Source organism: Bombus vosnesenskii, unplaced genomic scaffold (genome assembly GCF_011952255.1).
Source record: "Bombus vosnesenskii isolate JDL3184/JDL3185 unplaced genomic scaffold, Bvos_JDL3184-5_v1.1 scf7180000013355, whole genome shotgun sequence".
NCBI classification, from domain to species: Eukaryota; Metazoa; Arthropoda; class Insecta; order Hymenoptera; family Apidae; genus Bombus; species Bombus vosnesenskii.
The window spans coordinates 2,245,304-2,266,600 of record NW_022882990.1 but is presented as its reverse complement, the minus strand read 5'-3'; the positions used below and the strand labels follow the sequence as shown (position 1 = coordinate 2,266,600).

The 21,297-nt window shown below is 31.7% G+C and overlaps 1 protein-coding gene and 1 pseudogene across 1 annotated transcript in view; both read left to right on the top strand.

Annotated features, from left to right (window-relative positions):
- Positions 1-21,297, top strand: part of LOC117237031 (forkhead box protein O) — a 292,486-nt gene that overhangs the window by 223,872 nt on the left and 47,317 nt on the right. The gene's annotated exons all lie outside the window — the stretch shown is intronic.
- On the top strand, positions 8,035-11,794 carry LOC117237043 (annotated as a pseudogene).

Genomic DNA, 21,297 nt, shown 5'->3' with positions numbered 1-21,297 from the left:
ATGTTTCATAAGATAAAACGTAAAAGATAAAACTCATCGATCCGGCATGTCGGAACCTCGAACAGACTACAAAATTAGAAACGCTATAAAGCAAGAAACAAGCATTTAATTTTAATGTACTTCAAATGTTTAGGAGTTAGAGCTATGAAGTTATAGAAAATACATAAAACTAAGAACAATAATGTGTATCTAAGTATGATCTAAAAATTTTTAACGCATGGTTTTGCAGAAATTTTGTCGCAACCTTACATATTCATCCAAAGGACGTTTCCATTATTCAAAATGAATCAACATTCTAGAAATTTTCACAGATCATGAACAAAAGGAAAAATCACGTTTAGCGTACAGTTTATACTTAGATCGTCGATGCAATTACGATCACGCGATGGAAAATTCGTTTATCGCAAGTGACTTATAATTAGTTGATAGTGAATTCGTATTTGTTAGATATGTGCACGAGCGTTGTATTGGGAAATCGAGAATTTCGATACACCAACTAGTGGCAAAAAATTAAACTGCTGAGAGTAGATCGAGTATCCATATAATTACCAATCTTTAAATGGAAACGTAAAAAACCAGTGTTTTTAAATTTGTTTCAAATTTTAATGCTTTTAAATTAATCAGTATAATAAGAGTCATGTAATCATTTAAGCAGTTATAAAAATTTATGCAATGGAATTTTCTCTTAGAAAAAATAAAAGTAAGATATAGTAGCAGGTATTAATATATATTCAGGCACCTTCTAAAAGAGAATAACTTCTTTAACCCTTTCGCTTCGAGCGCCGCATATAGGCGGCGACCACGCGACGACTCCTGAATACGGCACCCCACATATCCGGCATTCAAATGATGCATGTACAAGTGCTATCTGTAGTCAATAATTTATCTTTTCGTTATTAGCAGAACATTTTCTGTTGATTTTGACATATTGGATTAATCACTTCTTCAAGTTACTCATTGTTGAAACAACATCAAACGTTTCACGCAGTATATTTCAAACATCCAAACGGTCGTATACTGTTTCATGCTAAAAAATCTATTAAATCCATTGACAGTGAAACGGTATTTCATATACGGTTTTTACAAGAATTATTGTTATTTAAGACTTAGGAAAATGTATATACAGCAATCGCGCTCACTGTGCGTATTTCAGTGACAGTACTTCGGCGGACTGGACTGCCGAAGCGAAAGGGTTAAAGCTGGACCAAACCATTTGAGAATTTTTGAGAAATTAGGAGAATTGGCTTACTAAATGACACGTAAACATTCTTTGAAAAACTTGCAACTAATCGGAGTCGCAAAGAGAAAAGTAAAGGCCATTTTTTACAACTTTTTATCTGGGCTTGTAATGAAAATTTAAATAACACATTTTGAAGATTTATGACGCGCTGAAAATTCTGTTGAAATTAGTTGATATAGAAACAAGCAACAGCTATCGAAAAACCGTAGATTTATTACAGTTATAGGCCAAATATCGCGGAAAACTTTTAACCGTTTGTAGCTCATAGTAAATGTTAACTGATTTTGTTGAAATCTTCGGCGTGAATATAACTGACATAAATTTATAAAACGTACTATTTAAATTTTCATTAGAGGATTAATCGATTATGATTAAAGAGTTGTAAAAAGACTTTAACTATTTTCTTTACGATTCCGACTAGTTCCAAACTCCTCAAACAATTTTTTACATGTCATCCAGTAAACTAATTCGTCTAACTTCTTTAAAAAATTCAAGTCATTTAGTACAATTTTAAAAAGTTACTAAAAATAAAAGTACTCAATCTTCCAAGCTCTTCGATTAATATAGAACTTAGTAAATACATTAACAGCTGTTTAAGCCTCTCAACAACAGAAAGGACTGTTGTATAGAATAGCTCTGAAAGAACATTTCCTCAGTTTAAAAAATCTTAAAATAGCTTATTTAAAAGCTACTGAGTATTAGTAATTAAATAAATCAGCTAATTTGAATAAATGAACAAAAAGATCGAAGAACCTACTTTCAGTAACTTGCCATCCTACCATCTGAGGACTAAAATCTAAGCCACGCATTTACTAAATTTGCCAATAGCATGATTAGAATTTCTAATCTCAGCGTAAACTATGCGCAGAAACGTAGCTAATCTTGAACGTAGATAAATATATTTTTTTCTAGAGTATCTAAGAGTTCTTGGATTTCATTAACATCTTAGGTACGGTTGAATTTTGTACGGGACTGTTTCTCTGTACGGCAGAGTTTGACGCGACTTATATATAAACGATACAGCACTGCAATAATGTTCTCTATGCAAGCACATTGGAATAAAGTTTTTGATAATTAAATTATAATTTTTCTTAAAGATATGATGCATATGCTTTAACTTTAATAATTAATAACACAATTGAGTGTGACATATTTTAAAGCACAGTACGACACATAGACCCAGATCACAATTTTCACACTCATAGCGCAATAGTGTTTTCAAATTGCTCCTCGTTTTCTATTTTGAAGCGACATTTTGAGGTCGAAGGTTCTAAAAAATTATAAGGATACGGATTGGCATATTAAAAAGAGCATCTAATAATGGTATATTTATTTAAACGAAAAGCAACAATTGATACCTGACAATGGCGTACCAAAAATAAAGACTATATATTCTCTCTGTATATTATTAACACTGTTATAAAACGTTGTGAGGGCAAAAAAGCGTGAAGCAAGACAAATGAATGAAGAATAAAAATGAATGATGAAGATGATTTAGCTCAAACGGTGAGCGAATGAGTCAGTAGAGTGAGCCACTATAGTGGCGAGTCTTAATATAAGATGGCATCCGCAAAAGCCATTACAGTGGCGAATCGTAATATAAGATGACATCCGCGAAAGTAACTATAGTGACGTATCGTACCTAAGAGATTAATAATAATATTTAATTTTTAATATCTGAGCCACTATACACTATATAAGAAGAATAGCAAAATATGCTCGAATAATAACAGAAATAATAGCTAACTAAAAGCGAATGTCTTTATTGAACGCAATATACGCACTATAATGTACATGTTACGATAAATCATACAGCGGTCTGCGCGTGATACATATCTGTTTGTGAGCCGCGATTAGCGCGCATATCGCCAATGACACTTTCTAAACTCTAAATAATATAACGCGTATAGGGTTCTTGGAGAAACTGTTCTGTTGACTTAAATTCAAATTTTCTTCCATAATGAAAATGTTTAAAATTTTTGACTGATAGTTATAGCTCCCCGTTTGATAGTTGAAATAGGAAGTAATCATTGTTATAAATAGATTGGGTTGTATAATAAGCGGTATAATGATATAACGAAGACGTAAATTGGTATAGCCGTAAGTAATTTAAATGATATTGAATGATAAACTAAACTAAACTAAATCGTTTAACTAAATTGTAAAACGAGTCTTTCAGAGGCTCATACTGAGCAATTCAATTAAATTTTTATATATTTCGCAATCTCGTTAAACATAGCTTCAAAGTAACATTCAGCTCCAATCAGAAAACTATATTGCTTGCAAACGAAAATCTTATATGTTTTCATATTATTAAAATCCGCGATTAAGAACCTCTTTCTTTTAATTATATTGTTAAATTCTTATATTGCAGTCAACTTTAATTTTCAAATGGATGTGGAATGTTCCTCCAGTTTCCATATAAACTTTGTTCCATATAAACTTAACCCTATGATGTATGGGTAAAAATAGTGTAAAATTGTCATAAGTATAAGCAAAAAATTATAAAACTTTAATCCTATATTAAGGTAGTACAAAACAAAAATGATAAATAATTTTAATGCAAAATATACGTATTAAGTAAATATTTCCCTTGTGTAATAAATTCAATAGTATGTAGATCTGTGGTTTATGTTAACCGAGGTGAGAAACTACTTCAAAATGAAAATAAATACGTCACTAGAGAAGATTTTTACATTTTATATTTTTATTATAATTGTAATAAATATTACTATAATTATTATTATTATAATTGTAATAAATATTACTATAATATTGTAGGAAAATAAGATTTAGTGTGCCAGTAGTTTTAGCAACGGTATGATTTATTTCAATATCATTCACAACACAAAATCAAGTATGATGCTTCGTCAGCCTATATGCAAGCAGTCATCATTCGTCACTAACTCCTCTCGTCATAACAGCTCTCTTTCACGCCGACCACACTCCTTCACAACGCTGACGACACTCCTTGACAATGTTGACGACACTCTTCGACAACGCTGACAGCACTAAAGCGCCCGACAACGCCGGCAACACTCCCCGGCCACGCTGGCAACACTAAATAGCTCCACAATGCCGGCAACACTAAAGAACCCATCAACTCACTAACGGCTACCTTTTATACCCTATATCCCTGTATCCGATATACCTGGCTCGCACATGTCCCATGGTCAAGTAGACCCTCTTGCTTACACAGGGTTTTTCTCGATATTATACTATATACCCGGCACGCGTATGTCCCATGGTCAAACAGACCTTCTTAATTACTCAGGGTTTTCCCCCGATATTACAATATATCATTTGACTGTAATTATCTATTATAAATACAGTTTTATAACTGTACTATTATCATTGTACTATAATAGTAAATATATTAATTTTTTCAAAACGGATTAAACCATGAACGAAATAATATTATAGTTGAGATTATAATATATGTAGGAAAATCGTATAGTGTTAGTAGGTTTGTTAACGGTATAATTGTTACAATATCGTTTGATGCCCCGTTAATCTGTGTTTACGCAATCACTATTCGTCACTAACTAACTTCGTTACAACAGTTCTTTTTAAAATACGCTAACAACACTCCATGACAACGTTGACAACACACACCCGATATCTTCCAGGCAATCCGTCTACGATACTACACTACATTCCTAGATATATTTAAGTTTGGAAAAATGTAGGCTAATCATAATTTCTAAATTGGTATATAATTCCACTTACGATAGAATTCTATTAACCAATAAATCTTTATGGGAGATAATTTATAACAATAGCAATTTTGCTAAAAGTTATTTTGGGGCGTACAGTATTATTAGTTATATGAGGGCTAATTTTAATAGAATATGCATAGATTTACATGATATTTCAATTTTCCTCTTACTCGTAAAACTGAAAAACTGTATGTGCTTGGAGGACACACTAAATAAATGTATAGTTTGGATTTTAGAAATTATGGCAGAATTTATACAAAGTTTATTTTACGTGTCAAAATTAACAATAGAAATTTGACTCTACTATATTATCTGTGTCGCAAAATATTCGACTACACTGACACTTTCTAAAGATTTTTAAAATCACTGAAACCGAAAATTAGGGTCGTTTTTGACGAAAATAAACCCTAAGAAATTTCGATCAACCTGTTGATGTGCAACGTTCTCGTGGATTTTGACGACACCTTTTCTAAAATTTACTACTCTTAAACTGTATGGCTTACTTTGGCTGAATTTGGGTCGGGAGTATTGGATTAGGTCTAGATTATCTTTTATTTTCCAGTTGCCCTACCGCCTCATCGCGAAGCGGACCGGCATAGCTGTCGATTTGGTCGTGGTTGTAGTCATGGTTATACAGCGAGCATATTTTTTCCAATATTCAGAATAAAATGTTTATCATTTAAGCATTCATCATTTATCAAAATACTAAAGTCGTTTGGATAAGTAATTCTCTGGTTATATTACATTATACACTATGCATCTTTCTCTCAACTTTTTAAATTATAGATATATTTTATACTCTACTGATATAAAATTATGTTTCATGTACATTTTCTTACAATTTTTGTTTAGCCAGTATTTAATGTCGCGCGAGAGCATGTATTATATGCGAAATAAGACTATCGATATTATACTAATCTATCGAGTAATCTGTTTTCCTTGACATACATTGTAAATCGTATATCTATTATATTGTCTAATTTGTGTATGAATAAATGCTGAACAATTAATTAGAATTCTATATTTTTTCAAAATCATATACGGTTTATATACAACATTTTTTACAATAAAATATATTATTAACTTGTAACAAAACTTGCCGTAGATGAAATTGAAACGGATAATAATGAATATATTTGTGTTACAAGAATCAAATCCAACTATCGGCTGTAATATTCGATTAACAATATGACATTGATCACATAACGTGTATTAATAGCGTTATAGTAATGTCTCATTAATTTATACAACTTGTTATGAATTTAATGAAAATAAGTAAGTTTTGATATTTTCAGATGTAATTACAGTTGCCAAATTCATGTAGTAAATTAATTAGTTACGGACCTGTTGAAGACATGCTAACATGACAAGATAATTTGTTTCTCGCGTTTAATGTATTAATGTTACAACCACGATGACATTGATAGCGACAAATATTTAGTCATTCTCACAGCAAATTTTTAAACTGTCTAAGCATTCTAACTATTAAAAATATTATTTGGAAAATGGGTAATAGAAAATTTATATTAAAAAATAGGTAATAGAGAAAATTTGTACAAATTTATTTGTGTTTCAATTACATACAAATAAAATACGAGACGACTTTTTTCATTTGAATATTCATTTTTAAATAAATCAGTTGTATATAATTCAGTTTTAATTGCAGACCGCAATAATCCTAAGGAACTGTCATAAAACTAAGGATTTTTATTTTACTCTCAAGCCCCTTAATTGTTATAAAAGATTTTCAAATCGAGACGTTCCTTATGGTTATTGTTCAATCAGGTAAAAAATAGGAAGGTCAAGTTTTTCCCATGTTTAACAGTCATTTCCACCCGTTAGCGACCGGTAGTGCCCCCTCCCCCCCCAATAATTTTCCTCTGCGACAGCGTCGTCGTTGAACTTCACTGGTTTATCATCCTTAGATCAGTCAAAAAAGTCTCTTACTGGTTTTTCATCCGTTGACCAGTTAATGTCTTGACTGGTTTTTCGTTCATTGATCAGTCATCAGTTTTAACTTACTATTCACACGTCTCTGCGAATACGTCTACACGCACCTACACGCACGCGTAACTATTTATATCTACAAAGCTGTTGAAATAAAGTATATATTACAACCTGTTACTTCAGTGTTATAATCAGTCAACTACCTCTATTATCCTAATCGAAGTAAGGGATCGACCAATTCGTAACATCGATGATCTAATCGTAACAAGAATTTACGACTCTCGTTGGCGCGATCTACCGCGAACTGTCGAACAATTTGCATACATTCGTATTTATATGAGCACAATTAAAAAAATCGAATCTGAACGGAGATTCGTTTCACCTACTAAATATTTTATATACAATATTTTTACGTATTATCGGGTGTTATGTGAGTGGTAGTAAAAGCCAGCAGAGGGTAATCCTGTGTGAAAAAATAAATCGGAAATATGCAATAAATTTGTTCACATGACACTTCGTTCCCGAGAAAACCCAATTTGAAAATTTGTCACGAATACTTAAACTTGTCTAAAATACTAAATCAGCAGGAAGTTATTCTACGTGCGAAAATAAGTAAAAAGTGTAAAATAAAATTTTTCTGCTTAGAGCTTCATTTTCAAAAAAACTAGGTTTGAACATATCTTTTCGGAAAGAAACATATATGAAAAAGTTTTATTCTATATTTTCGTTTTATTTTTTCATGTGGAATCAACTCCTACTCGATTATACCACCTATTATATGACATACTGTATGTGCATCATACACATTGTCGACCCTTTAAATATCTTATAAATGCATAAATGCCTGTAATATGGTTACAAGATGTACTATAACATGCTAATGGCCCTTTTGATTTTTCGCTCGGTATCAGTACGGACGAGAAAGTTGTACGTGATAGTTCGCGGATCGCTTACGGCGCGTGCACCTATGATGTCCAGCGAATTGTAATCGGTGTACGCGTTCCTCGGTGTATCGGATGGACGCTTGCGCGTGCATAGCCGAGATTGACTCAGTGTGGTTCTAAAATAAACCACGAATATAGGCCGCGTCGAGATACTCCATCTGCCTGGTGGAATTCCATGCTTCGCTGGCTGCCCGCGCCTTATCGCGATTTTTTCTTGCTTCCTCGAGGCTAGCGAATCAAATCATCGCCATCATCATCTCGAGGAGGAGCATTCTTTCCCCCATTTACCGGGTTAACTATCCGATAATGGCAAGTGACGGTCGTTCGGTAATCGTAATTGGTGCTCCGAGGAGCGGAGCCTTCGACGTCACGGCCCGTTGCTCCTCGAGAATCGTCGAAAATCTTGCGGAATGAGGAAAATGGGGTCTCTGGATGGGTTTCTGCACTTGTCACAGGTGCTTCTTGGTGATTGTTGTAAAACTCGACTACGACTCGAGATATTTGGTATTCTCTTTCTGGCATTCTTTATCTTTTTATTTTTGAAAAATTTAGTGATCAAATTAATCCTCTAACAATGTAATAAAATAAGAAAAAACTCAAGATGAATTTAGAAAATAATTATTTATTTATCCTTAAAATTTTTTGCATTCCTGGTATCAGATGCAAAAAATGTGCAGTTTCGACTTTTTATAGGCAGTAAATTACGCTATAATGACATTTCACGTATGAAATTTATAATACTATATTTGACAGCTTACTTGAATTTCTCTTACGTTGTATTGTCAAAGAGTTAATAACGTATAGATACTCATAATGTGCAGATAGAAAAAGCGATAGAACGAAATTTTGGGAATTGTTATAGTGTCCTACTAAAGTTCGTTTTCTAGTTTTCTTTGTAAGAACAGTAGGAGCTCGTTTTTCGATTGATCGAAATTGATTTCATACCGATCGCATAAAAATACGTCTTTTTCACTCTAATGTCGATTACGTAAAGTTGCTTTCTGTTGTACTGATACTGTGTACTGTTTTAATTAAAGCAATTAATTTAAATGTAATTTTCCACTGATATACAAAAATTTTATATAAAAACGACTTAACTTTACATAAACAGTAAAGTGTGAGACTATGTATACTATACACATAATACTACTAAACCATATAATTATACTATTATAACATATAATTTTTACATGATTAGTATTAAATATGTTAATACAAGGAATTAATCCTAATATTGTTTAAATTACAAATAAATATCTTATGATATTATACAATTACAATATTATATTGTACTGATACTATTTGAAATCATTTAAAAATTCTTAACTTTCCAAGTAACGATAGAATAAAAAATTTGAATGAAATCGTGAGGTATAACGAAAGTGTTCAATTAAGAATAAACTAATGTTTTGAAGCACAAGAGTGTATGTATATATGTTAGAGATATTTAATGCAAATAATTGATTCAGTATCATTATTATTTATTTTAAATCGATAAGTTCTTATTTAATAGAATATAATTTAAAAATAAATAATATTCTTGTATTAAAAATACATTGAAGATTTATTAACTGAAGTTATACACCTACATTAATGTTTGCAAATAAATGGAAAATGAAAGCACATAGCAAGTTATATATAGCAAATTAAAGTTACTAATACAGTTGTTATCATAATTCAGGAAAAAATTTGATCATTGTAAACCATGCCTTATTATACACCAAACTCTTTGTTGTTATACCTCATGTAGGAACGAGACTGTATTTCATTTCACATTTCTTTCACACTTAATGGACAAAACATACGGTTTTTTAAAAATATTACTACTTGAAGATATTTAATCCAGTTATATCAGAATTTAATTAGAAAATGTAAAAGTATAGTTACATTATGAATACCTTCTTGAAGGAATGGAGTACGAAGGATGTGATGAACAGCAAGGGATTAATAATTTTGCGCAATACGACGCATGATGTTGCAACATTAAGCCAAGCATAGTTTCTGTACTATACAGAAATGTGTGTGGAATACAGATAAGACTTCATCTATTTACCTTATAAACATTGAAACATAAATATATAGAGTTTCATTTGCATATAAGTAGACTGCGAGTTTTTATGCATCAATATGAAAGTACAAAAATTCATACGGAAATATATATGAAACTTTCAAAGTACAATATTATTTATAATATTTAATAGATGAACAAAATCACGATCTAGAACTTACTCTATATGTATATATCATAAAATTATATATATTATATATACATTATGAATTTGTATAAATATCCGTAGTCTATTATGAAGTAATAATTATTATAAATAGATTGTTAAGTATCAATATAATAGTATGATATACGCTATAAATGCAGTGATGAATAGATAAAAGGAGAATTAAAAAATATAGATACATGAGTACTATATAGTATACGTACTATATATTGGGTTAGCAACTAAGTGATTGCGGATTTTGTCATTAGGTGGTAATAGAACAACCCAATAGAACTATATAGTATAAAGTGTGTCGGTATAGGTAGTACAACCGGGCATTGGTGGATTCTTTATGAAAAAATAAATCGGAAATATAGAATAGCAACTTCTTATTCGCGGCTTCGTTTCCGAGTAAATTAAGTTTGAACGTTCTCCGTGCACGACTACACTTGCCACACTTTACCACTTTACTTTATTTTTCATCAGGAACTCATTCCCAGTTGTATGTACTACCTGTACCGAGGCATCCTGCTTATGGCATACATATAATAATATATATTACATATTACATGTGTATATTATATATGTATTATATATGTATACGAACTTTCTAGTAACGTTCCATTACAGAAGGTTAAAGCAAAGATCATCGATAGCATCAAACTTGGTTGCAAAACAATTTCAAAATACATTCCTTTACATTATGACGAAAAGACGAAACGTAAGTCAAATCGTTAGGACATCTTGGTGACAAGCGAAAAGCAGATGATAAATGTCGGTGGTCTTTAATCGAATACAACTGGTGGAGGGGAGTTAGTTAACCGATGCGGCGTGATTCAGTTGCGCGTGGCCGAGTTCGCGCGGATCGCTAGTATTTTGAATAATACAATCGAGCGTATCCGAGCAGTAATCGGCGAAATCTCGTTTCCCCGCGCGACATTGACCACGCGGTGGGAAATTAGACGGGAGAAATTATTTAAATTATTCGTTTCCGATGGGTTGCGAGTTCCGGCTGCGTGGACCGGCTGTGCAAGAAGGACCACTTAATAAAGAGCCGCTGACAGCGTGACAGTAAAGTAACTTCGTTCGCTGGAATTTAAAATTAGATTCATAAAAATTATTCTAATAGATTCTCGTGCCGGCAGAGTCGCCGCTCAGGGCAAATGAGGCAAATTCGATTTGACACGCGGCCGTTCCCGCATTCTTCTCCCGTTCTTTCGACGACGTCTTTCCCTTTTCCCTCCTCTCTTCACCGGTTGCTTGTTCCCTCGACCTTTTCTACTGACTTCGTCTGGCTCAGCCTGCCGTCTTGCGCTCACGTCCTTGTCTCTTGGTTAGCATCCTCGAGACGCGGCGACAGAAGAGAAGACGCGAAAGGAACCTGACCCGCGACGCTGGGGTGAGTTATGCAAATGCGACAATAACCGAACGTCAATCAGGAAGAAAGTTAAGTTCCAGAGATACTCGGCTGACTGCCGGTTCTACCAGCCCAGACCAAGTCTTCCTTTCTGTGAAAGTTAAAGAAGGCAATGATGGCCGCGGGGGTTGAATGACGAGCTGCACGCTGCTCTCCTTCGAACGTAATTTAAACTTCCTCACGAGAGATTCTATCGTCAGAGATTAAAATGATTCGTTGCCTCTTGCCACCGATTTGTTCCCCCCGTTCGACGAAAGATTCACTAGTAACGCCGTTTAGCCCATTAAGGATCGAGCAATAGAAATTAGATGAATGTTGCGTAAATACAGCGTTATTGAACGATGTAAATAAAGTAATATGTAGGTATATTATTTTATTAAGATCTAGAAAATGTATTAAAATACTATAGACTTTATAGAAGTTATATAAATTACAGACATTAGAAGATAAAAAGGTCGTCCACGATTTAAAACGAAAATAATTTATCACAGTGTTATAAATATCTCAAATTCTTTAAACTGAAAGAAATAGTGACAAATAAACGGAATTTCTTTCTATTTCTATTTGAATAATCATACTATTAAAAAACACAATTTATTAATTATGTAAACTGATTGAAAATATGTTGACCATTAATGAATCAATGATTAATTGACGGGTAGATAAAATGTTGGAGATATTGTAGAAGACTATTTTGTCTGGGATGTTTGTTAGCTTTCTTTCATATGAAGAATCAATGTAGTTTAATTATAGAGTTACGAATAAAAGGATCTACAATGATCATTGTTTATGATTTTTAAAATAGAATGTTATCAGCTGGTAAAATTGATTTTTAAACGCTAATATACAGATATGTAAAATTAATGTTTACCATTATTAAACTTTATAAAAATGCCTATTGTTTGAGAATCTTTTAATCTCTAAATTTATTAGTTCCTAAATTAGAAAGCAGATAAAGAAGATTCTTCTAAACACTTAGACAGATAAACATCATCGATTAACATAGCGATATTTATAAGCGATTATCATGTCGATAAATTATATCTATTAACATAGATATTGATAAGTGAATAGAAATCGTATAAAATACTTTACTAACTTCACGAAATAACGGGAAATATTCTTTTTTAAATGAGAGTGCGTAATTTTATTATCGTGGCGGGATAGCTAACGTCAAGACCAAACCAATGATTTATAATATGTACCATGACCTTCATGTGAGCTTGAGTACAAAAAATTTAGAGATTTTTTAGAGAATAAGAGCGAAACACATGTACTAAAATACTCGTACATAAACACGACGTTACTTTATGATTAAAGCGGTATAATCTTTTGCATATTGTTTATGAACATTGAAACGTTTCATATCCGCTATTACATAGTATTATAGTTGTAAAAGACATAATTCAGTATTATTACGAGATTTCAAGAACGCACTTGTAATCATGAACCATTACAGTAAGAAAGAATGAAAATACTCTTAATTTTCATCAAACATAATGGTACAACAATTACATGTACTTTCACTTTAAAAAAACATCGATAATCTTGAGAAAAATATTTTATTCTTCGTAATATCGAATATCATAACATTCCGACCAAACATTTTTTCCTCCGATATTTTTTCCTATCATCAAAAACAATTGAAATATTCAAGTGATCAAGTTACGTTGTTCATCTTGTATTCACAAGGTGACAATAAAATAGGTGGCCAAACTTTGGTATCTACCTAACGATGAAAAAGGATCATATAAACAGAGGTCCGAGAAATTCTTTTTTCTGCGATATAGACGCTTCGATTATAATGGAGTATTTGTAGAAATGTTGAGAACTTATTTAATTGCTGAAAATGATTTCCTTCTACAACAATGCATATTCCGCATCGAAGTTTCGAAGGCTGTCGAAAATGTTCAAAAATTTCTGATGTATTCCGAATTTCTTCACATGCAGCAATAATCCCGTTTTTGAGTATTTCCAGACTATCGATAGGGTTATGATCATAAACACTTTTAACTTTTAAGAAGTCACCACAAATAAAACTCCAAAGCTCCGTTCTGTATAAAACACATTTGACTGCGTATTGCACACAGTGTGTCATCTAATACCGTAGAAAAATCATTTTACAGAAATTGTGTGTAATTTCTACCATTAAATATGAACAAAAGAAAAGATGCTGCAATAAAGAAGTCTTCAATAATCAGCCCATACTTTACTTATTGCTCTCTAGATTGATGAATGACACGTAGATTTTTATTCATCCATAGATGTTTGTTATGAAAATTGACAATAGCGCCTTGCATAAATTTTGCCTCATCCGTGAAGACTATATACAAATATTTCGAAATATCCTAAACTAATGTACTATTACACGTAGCATTGACGAAAGATTATTCGTGATCGATACTCCAGTGGCAGAAATTCTTGTACTTGCTGCATATTACGCGGATCCAACAGATTTTCTCATAAAATTTGTCGTATATTTTCACGAGAAACGTTTTGCATATCCAATGTTATCTGTCTTGTGCTTAGTTTTGGATTTTTTCGACGCGTCCAAGTACCTGATTTTCAACTTCAGTTGTTTGAACGCGTTTGTCTCATCCTCGGTTAATTGTAATAAGCAAGGGATGTCTAGATTTTCTAAGATTTTGAGCTTTTCTGGCATTCCGGTTAGCTCGCCCATACGTAAAGTGAATATCTGCTTACTCGAAATTAGGATAGATCATTCTGATAGCACTGTTTTCACTACGAAACGTTCAAATACATACTGATATATTATGAAACACGCTGCCTTCAATGTTAACATATCTTGCTCTAACATATTTACTTCTAGCAGAAGAAATGATGGCAGTGTTTGAAATTGCACACCTGACAGCTATTCTAGCAAAGTTTCGATGTAAACAAAGTGTGTCTCTATATCGAGGAGGAAGAGTTTTTGGATCTATGTACATATGATCTTTTTCTAGCATTAGGAACAATGGAATACGGTATCAAAGTTTGGGCATTTATTTCTTGCTCATCTCGAATATTAACTTTTAAAAATAAATTCTTAAAAAAATAAAAAAAATTGTATTATAATAATCTGTACTACAGTTTTTATAAAATCGTTTAGAATCTACCTATCTGTAATCTTATAATTAAATTACGTTTTAGCAAGTCAATGCCCATAAACATCTTAATAAAATATGATATTAAATGTAAATTATAGCGAAACAGAGACATGGACTAAAACGTCAAAATTACTTAAGGTTTAATTAAAGTGCGCATCAGACAACCATATTTGTCAATCGACTATCTAATCAATGCAAAATTTATTCTTCCATTATCCTTCGTTTCACCAATTATATTGTAAGATGTTTTTGGTTGTTTCAAAATACAATTAATACAATTTTGAAGAAAAGATTCAGAACTACATTCTAATATAGATTCATTTATCTGGCCATGGAGTTGCGAATAAAACTGCAATCTTGCCTCTGACAGAATTAATTCGCATTAATACCTTTTAAAATAGAAGGCAACGAACGACGAGAAACTGGTATCGGCATGAAAGTAATTCTATCAAAGATATTTGGTATTTCATGGGGCCGCGGATGAATCGTTCGAAAAGATACAGATCCAATTCTACAACGTTTAAAGCAGCTGCAAATAACCTTCGTAATCAGTGCAGAAATTAAGTCAATTAGTGTGAAGGTAGGACTGCCGCGGTCGAGGATCGGATGGACTAAAGGGGTAATTTAAACTTCGTTCAAACGAATTTCATTCCAGTTCTTAGCTTCGGGAATAAAAAGAAACTGTACCGCTTTTAGAACGACCGGCCAGGCTTCGCAATTTCAGTTTTTAATGGAAACGCGATAACTCAAACAGCTTTTACATAAGTACGAAATTGCCGTAATCGTAAATATTCCGAAAGTTTCACTCTTATCAAAAGAAACAGTTGAGCGGAACTTTAAGTCTCCGTAAATATTTAAACGATGTCCGTTTAGAAATCGATTCTTTGGATTATATGAATGATAAATCTCTTGTCCCTTCTACTATCTATTAAGAGGCGTTCGCGCTGCGTTCATCTAATTATTGGTACTGTTCCGTTTCGAAACACATAAAGTAACACGTAAACTCTCTATTTAAAGTTGGCAAGGCTTATAATATGATCATGCAGATTGTAAAATGTTAGAGACGACTGCCATTAGTGAATTTCAGATGTTTATGCAAATTTTATAAAAACATCTGAGGAAATGAAACGCAAATAGAGATTTGTTTCGCCCAAGTAATATTATAACAAATACTATACTTTGGATATTTTGTATATTTTTGCATTTTATGTACATTGAATGCATTTTTACCTTTTAAATTCATCTCTCAAATATGGAATGCGTAAATATGTACGAGTATTATAAAAACCGAAATAAACATATCGGAGTATTATAAACTCCGTATTTCCAAAATGTAGTTTGAAACCGATTTGTAACGGTACTTGCCACTCTTTAGAGCGGGAATAGAATTAAACAATTATCTTTCATTTTTTTTTAATTCTGTTCGAACTTATGTTTCGTTTAAGAAAATATCTGTTTCTGTACGATTTTTATGGAAAGAAATGTTATCCTTAAGAACTTCTTTGAAAAGTGTTCTCGTGAAACAGATATTTCACAATCTGTGTAATAAAAGTTCCATGGAGACAAGTTATATTAGAATTCATGTATTAAGAAAGGTACCATAAGATAAATAGAAGTATCAAATTATTAAGTACTACTTTCACTTAAGGATATAATATCATACTATTCGTATGTTTATTGAATAAAAAACATGAGAATAGTAACATAAATAATTTTTCATAAGAACTATTGAACAGAAAAGAGAACGTCAAGAATAATACCTGGCAATCATCTTTTTATAATTTAAATAAATTGAAATACATGACAATTTCATAATACAATATATAGGTAATATATACAATATATAAATATCACATATGTATTCAGTAACATCCTCATCATCCCAGCAGTTTATTTCAAAGAGAAACAAACAAGCTTTGGACTGTGAAATATCTATGTAAATATTGCAAATAAATAACATATTCATAATATCAATTTAACTATAATAATTATTTAATATCGTAGTAGTACTATTCATTGAATAGTATTCATTATTTGTTACAATAATTGAGAATTCTTTTAATATTGATGAGTGAAATATTTATTTCAGTTGTAGAAAAATGTTTATTTTTATATTTTACGAGTTCTTTTCAAAACAAAAATTTTATTTTCAAGAACTTTTCTTTATCTGTTCTCATCGGAACTTATGATGTGAGCAGTTTTCTAAAAAGAGTTCTACGATCCATGTTTTAAATAGAACATATTAGAAAGTTCCATAACTCTTTTGATTCTTGCTTTGGAGCAGTTAACATATATTCCCTTATCAGTAAAGGAAGCTCTAAGAGTACGTAGAAAGGAGTTCGCAGCACTTAGATTGCCGTTAATTGGAAATTAACGTTTCTGATACTATCTAATCATCGTGCATCCTAAGTAAACCTAATAAAAAAAATTAGAAGACAAACTCTTTACAAGAGTCACAAATATCAGACTCATTTCAACAGTCAGCTCAACGGAATGAAATACTGCCATGAAATATTGCATTATTTAGAAAGTTTGTAGAAATTTCCGACAAATTCGTAATTAATATATGTTAAGACAATTATTGCTTTATATTGTTTATTGGTAAGTTTAACAAATTTAATAATTTTGTAAAATGTCCGGTACATTCTTGCTATGCATTAGTCTACCATCTAATATATACATAAATTAGTACTTATAGGTAAACTTGGTTGTATTCGGCTGAAAGTATTTTGTACAAAGTAAATATTCGTCGAATCATGCAAATATGATGAAACGGTATGTTCCAGCAGAGTTTTGATATTTTTCAATCTAAGATCGTTTTCTTAAAAGATGAAAATAAATGTTTTTATCGTAAATTTTTGGATGTTTCTCGTTAATTATATTACTTAATGTCCAATTAGAAGTATTACTTGACCGAATTTAGCATTTTATTATTTGACAAAGATTTATATTAAATAGACTTCTTGCAGCTTCACCAAATATGCAATAAAATTTAATATTAATTGTTAGAAACGCTACATTATTCATTTTATTCGAGCATAAGTTCAACAATGTATTCTAGAAGTAATTAAACTTCAAGTTTCTTTATATTAAATCAATTCTCAAATTTTTCTCTCTAGAATTAAAATTATCGAGCCTGAGTGATCTTCGAAAATATGCAGATTTAAGAACGTTTTAATGAATATTTTAATATTTAGATACACGATAGTAGCTGAATCCACGGCAAAATTATAATACTGTGACTTGATAAAAATTAGCTGTTTGATCAAACTTATTATTCCTTCAGTAACAACTCGTTTTAATTTAATATTAAGAAATTGAGAAATTGAGAAAACAAAAATTTCTTGCACCACTCTATTGGATAAAGCCTGAAAAGTAATAGAAACAATTATTGATTTATATTTGCTAATAACTTGTGTAATGTGTATGGAAACTAAAATATTTTTATTCATAATTGTTTATAAAAAGAAACTTTTCTTAGTAGTAAAATATAATTAAGTACTTTATAATGTTATATCCAAAATCGAATTATATCCAATTATATCAAATCATAAGTTTAAACGACAGCAACATCTTTATCTGATATTTCTTCAAGACTACTAACATAAATTTTATCTCCAAATCCTTCATAAATTTTCTTAATCAATTTCCGCTGCAACAGTTTCTTGCTATTTGTCAACAAGATGAAAGCATAATAAAAAAGCAACGATGATATCAGAAGAATTACCCGTGCAGAATAGAATGCAAGTTCATATGTATCACAAGTTCCAAACTGTGGTGGATGCTTTCTTTCCGTATAAACGCCGTAGAAAGGGAAGTTCTGAATCGTCTTCTGTCCAGTAGAATCTCGTATCTCTGCTCCGCAAAAGTACTCTGCTGGCATGGTCCAGTGTATAGTCGGTCCTTGCGTGTCCACTTGTCCGGTTAGCAGCCTTAAAACGCGGCTTTTTGCCAAGACCAGGAAGAGAATCCTTTCATGGCGATTCAACTGCATTTAACGGCATCTCTGCTCTGAACAGCGATCCGCGTTTAACAGCACGCAAGCTTGCGCGACGCGTTTTTGCGCTCCACCTCCCGTATACTGAGAAAACGAATAGAGGAAAAGGCTAAGACAAGATTAGTTTAATTGTGTATAATTAGTAACGGACGGTACCTTGTTGTTAGATTTATATACCGAACCACCTGTCACGAAACTGGATGATACGTACCATTATCTTTCGTTGGAATTATTGATCTTTTTTTTGCGGAATTTGTTTCCCTTTCTCGCAGAATAATAAAAATAAAAAATTAATTTTTCGTGAATTTCAAAGTTGATAATGAAACCCGACGTTATTGTAATAAAATATATTCTCGGAAAAATTAATAATAATTGGAAATAATACATTTTTAATAAGATCATCAGTATAAATACATGATAGATCTTTCTTTAATAGATATTTATGTTTAATAGTATATAATCATGCTTTTTAATAAGTTATTCCAAAAGATTTCAGTTTAGTACTGCTGCTTTTGATTATTCTGATCGAGTTTCAAAATTATTGTAAATTTACTTTAATAAAAGACATGAAAATATATTCTTTTTCGAAACCATACAATTTCATTAAATTTACAGGATTGTTAAAAATTGTCGCTTCTATTACTGCAATATCATGGGAAGATTAAGAAAAACCCGATGAAATACAGTGCAGATAAAAAGTGGAAGTGCTGACAGACCAGGGGGGTCGGGAAATTCCAATGGGCCATCTGGCCCATTAGTATGTCCGCGGACCTTCAGAAAAATAGTTACTTGGAAAAGGCGTACGTGACCATCATTGGTCATGGACGGCTGCGGAACACGTACGTGTGGTGGGAGTACGAAAACTGTGATAAAGAGTTTTGGCGGAGAAAGGCAATTGAGTTGCGAGAGAGTTGCGAGTTGTTAGTTGTGAGTTGTCACTCAGAATTTGAGTAGTTGTACAAATTTAGATTTGTAGTTGTACTACAATACTGCATTAAGAAATAGCATAGTTTCCTGTTTCAATCATTGTAGATAAATTCATCTATCAAATAAATAAAGTCACTATATTACGTAATAAGATATTTTTAACTTATTGCAGCATCACCTAATTCTGTAAATTTCTATTCTTCTATTTCACTATATCCGATGTCATTTATATATCGCACTTTTGTTTATAAAATATCATTTCCATAAATGAAAATTAAGTAAAACGATCATACTTAATTTAGAAAAAATGTCATACTATAAAAAATCTAGTTTGTGTTCAAAATTTTTTCAAGCATTTTCCAACTTTTATTTATAAAAAACATCCGATAATTGCCAAAAAAAGAAGTGCGGGGAGGGTTCCGTCAAATCAGCGGGGACTACGCATCGTTGAGGCGATTATGTAGGTACTGATACAAAAGTGAAACTTTTTTATTTTTGACCTTGTTTTAAATTAAACCTTTACTAACGTATTTGTAAGATCTTTTTGATTAAAATGAAACCAACCACGAAATACTTTGGATTATATTTACTTATTGATATTTATTATCACTTATTTAATTATCATTTATTAAGTAAACAAATATTCTTCAAATTATATCGTCTGTGGTCTTATTTTAATCAGAACAATGTAACAAACACGTCGGAAAGATTTCACTGATTATAAATCAAAAATAAAAAATTTTGATCTTTTAGTTAGAGGTTTCAATTTATAGCTTTAATGTTTGCCGAACGCTTCGATTTTCAATCCTTCATGCTCTTTAATTTGCGTTGTCTTTTTCTACGTTCGGCACATCCAAGATCTTAATTTCGAAAAGTAGAAAATTTCCGTATATAGCATATGTTATACAAAAACATTTTCAAATTAAAATGTAAAACTGTAATGAGACAAGTATCATGGTTATAATGATAAATTTTCAAATCAGTCTGAAAAAATATATAGAAGATAAGATATATAATATATACACTACAAACACATACATATATTTAGTAAAAGCGTAGTATGCAGTATAAATAACCATCTTAAACATATAAACAAGTATGGAAAATATGCTCTTATTAATTATCGATGTTTACTAATATAATGGATAATTGAATGTTTAAGTCTTTTTTTACCTCTAGTTACACAATATATACTTATAGTAAATATCTTGTAATTTCCATATATGTTTTTCGAATTTGTATTAAACTTTATTAATATAATAATGATAGTCGTGTCTTATAGTAGTGTTAATAAAATTTTGAAATATTTCGTATAACATAAATGATGTATTCATAAAAGATTTCTACAAGTGTTCCAATATCTTCGTGAGCTATTATATTTCATATAAAATAACTTCTGCTATTACAATAGTAATTATCATTATCTCGTCTATACTTATCCTCGATTACCTCTATTATCTTCGGATCCGAAAATTTCTTATTATTCTAACTACTTTTCCGATCCGTCTTCTTTCCCCTATTCTATTGAGGGACCTCGGACCCATATAAAGTATCAACGCACGTTCATCTTGACGGTCAGGTGTGAGTGTGGGGCGGGACTGTATCCGTGTGGTGCAAACCGAGAGCTGCTGGGTACACCGGTGGGCACTTGTTGCTCCTCTGGCAACCCCCCTGAGTGTTTACGCGTTAAATAAGTGTATATACCGCCGGTGTCGACGAGCAGCTCACTTCACCTCGGTGTTTTCGATGCGCGAGCCTGTACCTACATACATTCCACCCTCTCAAT